At 39.8% G+C, this 13,740-nt stretch overlaps 1 non-coding gene across 1 annotated transcript; it reads right to left on the bottom strand.

The window, feature by feature from the left end:
• Window positions 1-9,450: 9,450 nt before the first annotated feature.
• On the bottom strand, window positions 9,451-9,511 carry LOC116458141 (U7 small nuclear RNA). Its single transcript, XR_004245212.1, has one exon. It is a non-coding gene; the product is annotated as a U7 small nuclear RNA (small nuclear RNA).
• Between the last annotated feature and the right edge of the window lie 4,229 nt (window positions 9,512-13,740).

Genomic DNA, 13,740 nt, shown 5'->3' with positions numbered 1-13,740 from the left:
CCAGCACTTTGGGAGGCCGAGGCGGGTGGATCACCTGAGGTTGGGAGTTTGAGACCAGCCCCACCAACAAGGAGAAACCCCGTCTCTACTAAAAATACAAAAAAATAGTCAGGTATGGTGGTGCATGCCTATAATCCCAGCTACTCAGGGGGCTGAGGTAGGAGAATCACTTCAACCCAGGAGGCGGAGGTTGCAATGAGCCAAGATCGTGCCATTGCACTCCAGCCTGGGCAACAAGAGCAAAAATAAGTGGTAAGATGACTTGAAACCCTCTCTCTTCCTTTGGTGGGAAGAGGAACCTGGTGCTGAGAGAGAAGCATTTTGCACCCAGTGCTATTTACAGGAAAGTGATTTGAAGAAATTTTGTAATGAGACCCAGGATAGAGAGGATACGATTATGTCTACTTTCTACTTTCATATTTAGGCCCAGAGTCTTTGTTCTGTTACAGAATTGTGACCTTCCAGATAAGTCTAAGATAACCAATTTGTGGAAGACAGCACATTTCTATGACAACCAACATATAAAAGTATAGGTGAAGACCAGAAGAAGGGCCAAGAAGATTATGCATTGCAATAACTTCCTGCTCTTCCAGGGACAAAGGAAAAGAGATTCAACTAATCCTAGAACTTTGGTAACAAAATTCTAGGCAAAGTTAACAAGTATGTTCCAAGTGTGATCCATAGGAATAATGGCAAAACGGTGGGACTTTCACTAAGCTGGAACTGTTTTTCTCCCCAAATAGCTAAAACCAACACAATGTGCAACTACAAATATTCCTCTATTTTGTGAAGATGATGCCACCTAACCAACATGAGAAATTCGTATTACTAAAGTCAAGGATGTTGGGGCAGGTGCAGTGTCTCACACCTGTAATCCCAGCACTTTCGGAGGCCAAAGAGGGAGGATTGCTTGAAGCCAGGAGTTTGAAACCAGCCTGGGCAACAAAACAAGACCCCATCTTTACAAAAAAAAAAATTATTTAACTTAGCCAGGTGAGGTGGTGCACATCTGTGCTTCCAGCTACTCAGGAGGCTGGGCTGGAGGAGCATTTGAAACCAGGTTTTAAAGGCTATAATCATACCACTGCACTCCAGCCTGGGTGATAGAGTAAGGCTCTGTCTCAAAAAAAAAAAAAAAAAAAAAAAAAGGGTTAAACCTACTTCTTTTTTTTAATTTTTAATTTTTGTGGGTAAATAGTAGGTGTATTTATTTATGGGGTATGTAAGATGTTTTGATACAGGCATGCAATGTGCCATAATTGCATAATGGAGAATGGGGTATCCATCCCCTCAAACATTTATCCTTTTTACAAACCACCCAATTATACTCTTCTCATTATTTTAAAATGTGCCAGTTAAGTTATTATTGACTATAGTCACCCTGTTGTGCTGTCACATAGTAGGTCTTATTCATTCTATTTTTTTGTACCCATTAACCATCCCCACTTCCCCCCACCCGCACTTTTCCCAGCCTCTGGTAACCATCCTTCTACTCTCTATGTCCATGAATTCAGTTGTTTTGATTTTTAGATCCCACAAAGAAGTGAGAACATGCAATGTTTGTCTTTCTGTGCCTGGCTTATTTCACTTAACATAATGATCTCCAATTTCATCCATGTTGTTGCAGATGACAGGATATCATTCTTTTTTACGGATTAACACTACTCTGTTGTATATATGTATCACATTTTCTTTATTCATTCATCTGTTGATGGACACTTAGGTTGCTTCCAAATCTTGGCTATTGTGAACAGTGCTGGTGCAAAGAGTGTCTCTGCAAACAGATATCTCTTCCATATACTGATTTCCTTTCTTTTGGGTATATACTCAGCAGTGAGATTGCTGGATCATGTGGTAGCTCTATTTTTCATTTTTTTTAGGAGCTTCCAAACTGTTCTCCGTAGTGGTTGTATTAATTTACATTTCCACCAACGGTGGAAAGCTTCCCTTTTCTCCACATCCTCGCCAGCATGTTATTGCCTGTCTATTGTATGTAAGCCTTTTAAACTGGGGTGAGATATCTCATTGTTGTCTTGTTTTGCATCTCTCTGATAATCAGAGATGGTGAGCACCTTTTCATATGCCTGTTTGCCATTTATGTGTCTTCTTTTGAGAAATGTCTATTCAAATATTTTGCTCATTTTTTATTGGATAATTAGATATTTTCTATAGAGTTCTTTGAGCTCTTTATATATTCTGGTTATTAATCCCTTGTCAGATGGGTCATTTGCAAATATTTTCTCCCATTCTGTGGGTTGTCTCTTGACTTTGTTGATTGTTTCCTTTGCCATGCAGAAGCTTTTTAACTTGATGTCATCTCATTTATCCATGTTTGCTTTGGTTGCCTGTGGCTGTGGGGTATTGCTCAAGAAATCTTTGCCCAGACCCAATGTCTTGGAGGTTTTCCCTGAGGTTTTCTTGTCATAGTTTCATAGTTTCAGGTCTTAGTTTTAAATGTTTAATCCATTTTAATTTGACTTTTGTATACATCAAAAGATAGGGATCTAGTTTCATTCTCCTGCATGTGAATATCCAGTTTTCCCAGCACCATTTATTAAAGAGACTATCTTTTCCCCGGTGTATGTTTTTGGCACCTTTGTTGAAAATGAGTTCACTGTAGGTGTGTGGATTTGTTTCTGGGCTCTCTATTCTCTTCCATTGGTCTATGTGTCTGTTTTTATGCCAGTACCATGCTGTTTTGTTTCCTATAGCTCTGTAATATAATTCGAAGTTAGGTACTGCAGATTTGTTCTTTGTTCTTAGGATAGCTTTGGTTATTCTAGCTCTTTTGTGGTTTTATATAAATTATAGGCTTTTTTTCTATTTCAGTGAAGAATGTCATTGGTTTACATTGAATCTGTAGATTGGGTAGTATGGACATTTTAGCAATATTGACTTTTCCAGTCCATAAACATGGAATATCTTTCCAGTTTTTGGTGTCCTCTTCAATTTCTTTCATTGGTGTTTTATAGTTTTCATTACAGAGAGATCTTTCACTTATTTGATTAAGTTGATTGCTAAGTATTTAATTTTTTGTGGCTATTGTAAACGGGATTACTTTTTTCATTTCTTTTTCAGATTGTTCACTGCTGGCATATAGAAATGCTGCTGATTTTTGTATGTTGATTTTGTATGATTTTATTTCTTGTGAAATATTAACTCTGGCCATTATTATGCTAAAAATGATGCATTTTCCCCTCTTCCTGTTCTGGGTTCTATTACAAATATTCTTCACATTCACTAACAATGAATGGTGCTATTATAAAATGTCTTATTCCTAGTCCTTAAATTTCTTCTCTGGCCCTGGGAGAAGTTAAAGGAGTGGATAGGAAAAAGCATGTACTCTAATACACATGCGTAGAGAGAAAGGAAATCCCATAGTAGCTTGGTGGACTGGGTGGGATGGGATTGGGTACCTTGATGTGAAACTGAGAAAGCTAGCCCACTTCTTTCCTGAGACTTTATTGATATAATTAAGCTTATTACAAGTCCTTACAACCTCTCTGAAAGTCCAAATTCCTTACTGACATTTCTCAATTTGGACCTATAATATTTTAGCCCATATCAGCTTTTCTCTATTCTGTTCTATAATTCTAAACCTGAGGGTCTACATACTAATTTTCCCAGAATTCCTTGACAACTGGCTGTTGTTGTTGTTGTTGTTGTTGTTGTTATTTTTCGCCAGTAGAGGACACTGGCAGGACGTAGAAAATAAAAAGATGGAGCATCCATTCTTCCTCCTTCCTATCTGCTTCTAGAACTCCTCTGCAAGTGGCTGTATCCTTCTGCAACCCACATTATCTCCATAGTAGCAGCATCAGCCATGAGTTCTAGCACAGCCAAACAGCCCTTCTCTGCACAACAGGATTCCGGTAACACCATATTCATCCTTTTGTCTCCCAGACCTAAGAATTGTAGTTGCTTTGTTCAGTTACTAAACTGTTGCTAACTAACCACTTCACCTCCTTTTTATTCTAAATCTCTCTCTCTCTCATTCCCTTACCCATGTAACCAATTCCTTGTATTAAATTCCTTCTGTTTAAAATATCTAGAAATATTTCGGTTTTCTTTTTTACTTGGATCCTGATTAACTCCAATCTACCTTTCTAGTCTTACCTCCTTCTTACCCCTGAAATCAAACACTGCCTCTTACACTGACCCACATATCATATGCTCCAGTCATACTGTACTTGCTCCCATTTCACCTAAGTCATATGCCACTTTAAAAAAAAAAATCAGAAACAACTTGGATCAAACAAAACTAACCTTTTAGATTTACCACAGGAAGAGAGAATACTGTCATGATAGAGTCTTTGTATTATTAATCCACCTTTGTTTAATAATGTTGAAAGTTTAGTTATCAGATTAAGAATTTGTGGGGCTGGGGCTGGGGAAGACTGAGGATATAGTTACTTCTAGTTGTAGAGAAATAAAATTACATTTGCACCTGTGAATACTTAATGAAAATCGTACTTGCACCACCCCACATCAAATTAATTTCTTTTTTCTCTCTTTCCATTGCTCTCCCTTACCTTTGAATTTTAACATAGATTTTGGCATAATAAACTTACTGTCCCTCAGTTTAATTACTCAAGAAAAAGACCTAAGTTCTATGACCCGGTAGTTGGTAATTTTGCTTTGATGTGAATTTGATCATGAATACTTTGCAGATGGTGCAAAACCAAAATGGCTTATTGATGAGCGAGGCTGGTAGAGCAGTGCCTCCCACATTTCTCTATAGGAGGGGCTTTGACGATACAATCTGGCTTTCAGGGCTTGCTTGGCCAACATTATGTTAACTTTGGTCAAGAAAAATAGCAACATTTTCTTAAGATACATGTATTCATTCTTTATATTAGAATCAGAGAATGTCAATTGTCCATATCAAATAATTCTTTTTAATGTTATTTTTATTAATTGAGTGTCTTGGAAGGCAACTTTTAGAAAGGGAAGCATTTGCTCGCTACTGCTATTACTGCTAGGCAACCACAAGCAGAATCTGAGCTCAATGTGGCTCTGTTGTTCTCTTCTTATTACGAAATATATAGTAGCTTTAAGGATGTAACAAAAATATTCTGTGTGAGAAGGCCAACTGATAGTGCTGATGATGGCAATAAAGAGAACTAAAGTCTGAGAAAGTGAAAGTATTCACATATTGAGGATTAGCAACTGTTTCAGATACGTCACCTGTGAATGTCAAGCAACTACTCTAAAATGTAGATTGCAGAGAATTTGGAAAGAGGGGGGCACACCCGTAATCCCATAATTCTGACACAACAAGATGAACATTTGGAATATGTATTTCCAGCTGGTTGGTTTGCTATGTGTTTAGAATATTGAGGTGATAGTATCCTACCTTTTTCATCGAACATATCAATAAAAAACTGCCAAAGATAAATTTTAACAGATATATTCTATTCCACTGTGCTAATTGTATTACTTAATTGTATTAAGTAATACAATTTACTTAATAATTGTCCTAATCAACTACTAATTTTCTAATTTTATTACCATCATAACTAACACTGTAGTGACTATTTTATAAATGAATTTAACTGAAATTTCACAATCTTAGGGATATGTGTGTGTATATCTATGTACACATAAATGTACATAGATATACATACATATGTGTATGTGTATACATATACATATGTGTATGCATATAAGTGGAACTATTAAATCAAAAGATTGTGAATATTTTAAAATATATTAACTCATATTGCAAAATGCTTTCCAGAGAGGTTAGTCCAATTTGTATCCCCAGTAGCAGTATAAGAGAGTATTTATCTCACTATAATCTTACTAACATTGAGTATTATCACTTTTAATAATTAGATCTTCGTGATGATATGACAGAAAAATCTAATTCATTCTGGTCTAAATCTGCTTTGCAATGTTTTAATAACTATTTGTTGAATAAACTGTTCTTTCACCACTGATTTAAATCTCCTTTATTCTTAAATGATTGTATAGAATAGGGTCTTTATGGACTCTTTCTGTCCTATCTGTCTAATTTTTGTACAGATACCACAAACAGTTATTTACTATAATTTCATAATGTGTTTTACTCTCTGATAGCACATCATTAATCTTTTTAGCATAGTTCTAAACTATTTTCACCTTTTTAGAACACTTTTGGTTTTACTTCTGTTATAGCACACTGTTTTACCTTAAATTATGGCTGCATAATTTATCTCCCAGAAGAAACAGAAAACTCGTTGAAGGTGGAGATTTAAAAATCTTTTTTACTGTCTCCCTTTCCAAATCACAGTTATTTACTCACAAAAATATAGCAAAAGCCTTTCAACTGCAGGCAAATTGTTTGTTAGAACCAACTTCAAAACAGTCCGTATTCTCCTCCTTTCTGAATTTCCTGGAATCTTGAAGAAGCTCGTTCGTCACCTCTATTTCACATCCCTCAATCCACACCGGTCATATCCAACAATTCCTTAAGCAAGAACGTAAAGAATTGACAACCGCTTCTGAGGGTAATTTGTTTGACACACTGACCTGTATATATCCTACCCACTAATAAGCACTATTGAAAGACAAACTAATAGATCATTATTATTATACAGGATAAATGGAGATACAGCTAAATAGTAATGAATTTTATTTGGTAATTGCCCACATAAGAGAAAAAATTATCATTTAAAAGAACTGTACTTATTAATTAGTTACTAATTCTACCCATCATCTGTGACTTTTATTATCTCTAAAAATAGTACAGAAGTTCATTGGGGATATTCACAAACAAAATAAGTGGCCCTTTATTTGTTTAAGAAATTAATTTGATCAAAGAAATTAATCTAAATCAAAGTATTCTTTGGAAACACCTAATGATTTAAAACATAGATTCCTTGATACCATAGAGAAAGTTTGACTTCATAAGGCTAGGGTTGGTACCAGGAATCTGTTTTGTTTTGTTTCCTTTTAAAATTCCCTAGATGATTCTAATATAGCTGCTTGGAAACTACTAGGTTAGAATATGTTATTCATAAGGCTGAGATCACTGCAATGCATTTATTCTATTTAATGTATTATTATTATTATTTTGAGAAAGCATCTGGCTCTGTTGTCTAGACTGGAGTGCAGCGGTGTGATCATGGCTTAGTGCAACCTCAAATTCCTGGGCTCAAGCGATCCTCTCACCTCAGCCTCCTGAGTGGCTGGGACTACAGGTGTGCACCACCATGCCCAGCTAATTTTTGTATTTTTTGTAGAGACAGGGTTTTGCCATGTCGCCCAGGCTGGTTCACTCTATTTTTTTAAGACATACATATTCTACAAGATGTTATTCAAAATCATTAGGTGTTATAGCGGGCCCAGAGGAGTTGATTCCCAGGTAACTTGACATTCTCATAGAAGTGATGAGAAAAATAGACAAGGGACATCCGTGCTGGAATCATTTATCTTTCAAGTCTTCATAGGATGTACTTTTAACTCGTGGATCAGAACAGCATGCCTGGGACTGGTCTTCATGTAAGCAGAGGAGGGAATTCCAGGTTAAATTGAAGGATATCAGATAGGTACCATCCCTTCCCATCCACTCCCACCCCACCAGCCTTTTTGGCAAATTATCTACCCTATTGCCAGTATAACAGAAACCTTATATTTAAAACTTGATTCCTTCCAGTTACTCCCTAATTATTATTTTTTTTGAGACGGAGTCTCGCTCTGTCGCCCAGGCTGGAGTGCAGTGGCGCGATCTCGGCTCACTGCAAGCTCCGCCTCCCGGGTTCACGCCATTCTCCTTTCTCAGCCTCTCCGAGAAGCTGGGACTACAGGTGCCCGCCACCACGCCCGGCTAATTTTTTGTGTTTTTAGTAGAGACGGGGTTTCACCGTGGTCTCGATCTCCTGACCTCGTGATCCGCCCGCCTCGACCTCCCAAAGTGCTGGGATTACAAGCCTGAGCCACTGCGCCTGGCCTTAATTATTCTATTCACTCCATATTATAACTGAACATCCATAATTACTAGACAGGATGCTAATCTCTGGCAAGAGGGCCATAAGCAACTCAATCTCGATCCTCGGGGAGTTGAAATCCAGAGTGGGATGCAGCCCTATTCATCTATAACACAGCAATGATATGTGCAGTGAAAAAAGAGGGCTCTGAACTCAGATGAGAAGGTGAAATGAAGGGAGGACCCACAGGCACACCAATATTAATTGTGCTCTGCTTTATTGCACTTCATTGTATTGCACTTCACAGATATACTGCATTTCTTTACAAATTAAAGGTTTGTGGCAATGCTGCGTTGAGCGGGTCTATTGGCATCATTTTTCCAACAACATGTGGTCAATTCATGTCTCTGTCATATTTTGGCAATTCTCACAATATTTCAAACTTGTTCATTATTATTATATCTGTTACACTGATCTGTGATCAACGATCTCTGATGTTTCTGTGGTAATTGTTTTGGGCAGCACAGACCACACCCATATGAGATGGTGAACTTAACTGATCGATGCTGGATGGGTTCTGACTGATCCACCGACCGACTTCCCCCTCTTTCTTCCTTTCCTCAGACCTCCCGATTACCTAAGACACAACAATATTGAAATTAGGCCAATTAATAACCTACAATGGCCTCTAAGCATTCAAGTGAAAGAGCCACACATCCCTCAGTTTATTTTTTATTTTTTATTTATCTATTTATTTTTGAGACATAGTCTCTCTCTGTCACCCAAGCTGGAGTGCAGTGGCACTACCTCGGCTCACTGCAACCTCCACCTCCCCAGTTCAAGCGATTCTCCTGAGTAGCTGGCACCCGCCACCATGCCTGGCTAATTTTTGTATTTTTAGTAGAGACGATTTCACCATGTTGGCCAGACTGATCTCAAACTCTTAACCTCAAGTGATCCACCTGCTTCAACCTCCCGAAATGCTGGGATTACAGGCATGAACTACCGTGCCTGGCCTCATCTCTCATTTTAAATAAAAAACTAGAAGTGATTAAGCTTTGTGAGGAAGGCATGTCAAAAGCTGAGACAGACTGAAAGCTAGGCCTCTTGCACCTAGCAGCCAACTTGTGAATCCAAAGAAAAAGATCTTGAATGAAATTAAAAGTGCTACTTCAGTGAACACGTGAATGATAAGAAAGAGAAACAGCATAATTGCTGATACAGAGAAAGTTTGAGTGGTCTGGGTAGAAGATCAAACCAGCCACAACATTCCCTTAAGCCAAAGCCTAATCTAGAGCAAGGGCCTAACTCTCTTCAATTCTATGAAGGCTGAGAGAGGTGAGGAAGCTGCAGAAGAAGCTTGAAGCTAGCAGAGGTTGGTTCATGAGGTTAGAGGAAAGAAGCCATTTCCATGACAGAAGAGGTGAAGTAGCAAGTGCTATTGTAAAAACTGCAACAAGTTATCTTGAAGATCTAGCTAAGGTCACTGATGAAGGTGGCTACACTAAACAGATTTTCCTCTTTTTTTCCCCCCCTCCATGGGGGTTTTTGGATGAAAACCAGAAAACCTGCTAGACAAATTCTAAAGAGCTATAACACTAACAACAGATTTTCAGTGTAGGCAAAACAGTCTTCTATTGAAAGAAGATGCCATCTAGGATTTTCATAGCTAAAGAGGAAAAGTCCATGCCTGACTTCACAGCTTCAAAGGACAGGCTGACTCTCTTGTTAGATGCTAATGCAGCTGGTGACTTTAAATTGAAATCAGTGCTCATTTGCCATTCTGAAAATCCTAGAGCCCTTCAGAATTATGCTAAATCTACTCTGCCTGTGTTCTAGAAATGGAACAGCAAAGCCTGGATGATAGCACATCTGTTTATGGTATTGTTTAATGAATATTTTAAGCCCGCTGTTGAGACCTACAGTTAAAAAGAAAAAAGATTTATTTCAAAATATTACTGACCATTGGCAATGCACCTGGTCAGCCAAGAGTTCTGATGGAGATATGCAAGAAGATTAATGCTGTTTTTGTTTTTTTGGAGACAGTCTCACTCTGTCGCCCAGGCAGGAGTGTAGTGGTACAATCACGGCTCACTGCAACCTCCACCTCCCAGGTTCAAGCAATCCTCTTGCCTCAGCCTCCCAAGTAGCTGGGATTACATGTGCATGCTACCATACCTGACTAATTTTTGTGTTTTTAGTAGAGACAGGGTTTCGCCATGTTGGACAGGCTAGTCTCAAACTCCTGACATCAGGTGATCCACCAGCCTCAGCTTTCCAAAGTGCTGGGATTACAGGCGAGAGTCATCGTGCCTGACCTAACGTTTTTATGCCCACTAACACAACATCCATTCTGCAGCCTGTAGACCAAGAAGTACGTTTTACTTGCAAGTCTTATTATTTAAGAAATTCACTTCATAAGGTTGTAGCTGTCATAGTGATTCCGCTGATGGACAAAGTAAATTAAAACCAAATGATTCGCCATTCCTTTTTTTTTTTTTTTCCAAAGCAAAGCAGCGAAAGTTTATTACACACAGTATTACACTCTCAAAGGGGAGAGTGAACTGTGAACTCACCTCTGCGAAATGAGATCAACCCCGTCTGGTGTAGCTTGGGTCTTTTTATATGTTTTTTTCTTCTCTTGTGTTCCTGAGCTGTCTAATCTCTAGCCAGTTCTGTCTTTTGATTGATAGGTGGGTTGCTTCATTACTTTGGCCCTTGTGAACTTTTTTCTTTTTTCTGAGACGGAGTCTCGCTCTGTCGCCCAGGCTGGAGTGCAGTGGCGCAATCTCGGCTCACTGCAAGCTCCGCCTCCCGGGTTCACGCCGTTCTCCTGCCTCAGCCTCTCCGAGTAGCTGGGACTACAGGCACCCGCCACCACGCCCGGCTAATTTTTTTTGTATTTTTAGTAGAGACGGGGTTTCACCGTGGTCTCGATCTCCTCACCTCGTGATCCGTCCGCCTCGGCATGCCAAAGTGCTGGGATTACAAGCGTGACCCACCGCGCCCGGCCCTACTTTGGCCCTTGTGCACTTATATATTGCCTCTATCCCGTAATTTTCAGTACGTGCATGATATGTAGTCTATATGCATGACCCTTGAATAGCTAATTACCATATGGGGTCATTTTAAGAATACTTTTTCTCTCTTATGCACGTGCCCATCTCTGAGAAGCTATCCCTGACAGGTTTGGAACGGATCTAGCCAGCCATGGGGGCTCCTTACTCCTTTTATTTTTTAATCTTCAGCTTTTATTTTAAGTTCAATGGTAATGAGCAGGATGTGCAGATTTGTTACATAGGTAAACATTTGCCACATTGGTTTGCTGCACAGATCATTCCATCACCTAGGTATTAAGCCCAGCATCCATTAGCTATTCTTCCTGATGCTCTCCCTCCCCAACCCCAAAGAGCCCCAGTGTGTGTTGTACCCCCAATGAGTTCTCATAATTCAGCTCCCATTTATAAGTGAGAACATGCAGTGTTTGGTTTTCTTTCTTTCTTTCTTTCTTTCTTTCTTTCTTTCTTTCTTTCTTTCTTTCTTTCTTTCTTTTCTTTCTTTCTTTCTTTCTTTCTTTCTTTCTTCTTTCTTTCTTTCCTTCTTTCTTTCTTTCTTTCTTTCTTTCTTTCTTTCTTTCTTTCTTTCTTTCTTTCTTTCTTTCTTTCTTTCTTTTTGAAACAGAGTCTCGCTCTGTTGCCCAGACTGGAGCACCGTGGCACGATCTCGGCTCACTGCAAGCTCCACCTCCGAGGTTCACGCCATTCTCCTGCCTCAGCCTCCCAAGTAGCCGGGACTACAGGCACCCGCCACCATGCCCAGCTAATTTTTTGTATTTTTAGTAGAGACGGGGTTTCACCGTGTTAGCCAGGATGGTCTCGATCTCCTGACCTCGTGATCCACCCGCCTCTACCTCCCAAAGTGCTGGGATTACAGGCGTGAGCCACAGCAGCCGGTCCAGTGTTTGGTTTTCTGTTCCTATGTTAGTTTGCTAAGGATAATGACCTCCAGCTCCATCCATGCCCCTGCGAAGAGCATGACCTTGTTCCTTTTTATGGCTGCATAGTATTTCGTGGAAATTGACCATTCTTGATGCCATTAAGAACATTTAGGATTCATGGGAGGAGGTCAAAATGTGAACATTAACAGGAGTTTGAAAGAAGCTGATTCTAGCCCTCACGGATGACTTTGAGAGTCTCAAGACTTCAGTGGAGGAAGTAATTGTAGATGTGGTGAACATAGCAAAAGAAATGTGGAGCTTGAAGATAGGGCTAAACTGTTGCAATCTCATGATAAAACTTGCTCACACCTGTAATCCCAGCACTTTGGGAAGCTGAGGCAGGTGGATCACCTGAGGTCAGGAGTGCGAGATCCAGCCTTGCCAACATGGTGAAACCCCGTCTCTAGTAAAAATACAAAAACACAAAAATTAGCCGGGCATGGTGGCAGATGCCTGTAATCCCAGCTACTCAGGAGGCTGAGGCAAGAGAATCGCTTGAACCCGGGAGGCAAGGTTACAGTGAGCCGAGATCGTGCCACTGCTCTCCAGCCTGGGTGACAGACTGAGACTCCATCTAAGAAAAAAAAAAGCTTGAACAGATGAGGAGATACTCCCCATGGATGAGCAAAGCAAGTGGTTTCTTGAGATGGAATCTGCTCCTGGTGAAGATGCTATAAACATTGGTGCAATGACAACAAGGGATTTAGAACATTACATAAACTTAGTTGATAAAGCAGCATCAGGGCTTAAGAGGACTGACTCTAATTTTAGAAGAAGTTGCACTGAGGGTAAAATGCTATCAAACAGCATCACAGGCTACAGAGAAATCTTTCATGAAGGGGAATGTCATTTGATCCGGCAAACTGAACTGCTGTATTATTTTAATAAATTGTCACAGTTATCCCATCCTTCAGCCGCCACCACCCTGATCATTCAGCAGCCATCAACGTCAAGGCAAGACCCTCCAACAGAAAAAGATTACGACTCACTGAAGGCTCAGATGGTCATTAGCATTTTTTAGCAGTAAAGTATTTTAAAATTAAGGGATATTGTTTTTTAGACATAATGCTATTTCACAGTTAATATACTACAGTATTATGTACACATAACTTTTATATGCACTGGGAAACCAGAAATTCTTGTGACTCACTTTATTACAATATTCGCTTTCCTGCAGTGTTCTGAAACTGACCTGGAAGTATCTCCAAGGTATGCCTGTAACAGCCCTGCTGTTAAAGTTTTCAAAATTCTGGCCACCTTGTCTGGCAGTCAGTACGGTTGTCACTGCACACAAAAACAATACAGTTTGCTTGATGCTGTTGTCATTGTTACTGCAGTTCAAGGGTCCAGGAGTAAGTGGGCCAAAATCTCAGCTATTGTCTCTTTTTGGTTCCCATTTTCCAAGGCTGTCTGGCTGCAACCTCCAGACCAAAGCCCTGTGACCAGGCAAATGGCCAAAGCTGCTGGGATAGGCCAGTTACGTTTTTATGAGGGCACCGTGCTGCATGAATTGAAGAGCTGGACTTGAAGAAGGGAGTAGGAATGAGAGAGTCTGAAGCAGGAAGAAGTCTTTGAGATGATGAGGGCAGGGTCAATAGAGACCATCAAATTGCAGCAGGTCACCAGGGTGGTGGTGTGACAGGAAGAGTGAGATAATCAAGTCTTCTCTGACACCACTGAATGTTACAAAAGAAGGGATGGATGTCTGTCTGGTGACAGCCTGCCCTGAACTGTTCTGGATCCTTCTCTGTTAGCCATTTTCTAGGTTTCTGACCTCCAAAAGATTTGCAAAACTGGACTGTAATCGATTCCATTGTCTTCTCCAGAAATGTA

The sequence above is a fragment of the Hylobates moloch genome, unplaced genomic scaffold (assembly GCF_009828535.3).
Source record: "Hylobates moloch isolate HMO894 unplaced genomic scaffold, HMol_V3 SCAFFOLD_18, whole genome shotgun sequence".
In the NCBI taxonomy this organism is placed as follows: Eukaryota; Metazoa; Chordata; class Mammalia; order Primates; family Hylobatidae; genus Hylobates; species Hylobates moloch.
The sequence above is the reverse complement of the archived record's forward strand: the minus strand, read 5'-3'. Positions and strand labels throughout refer to the sequence as shown.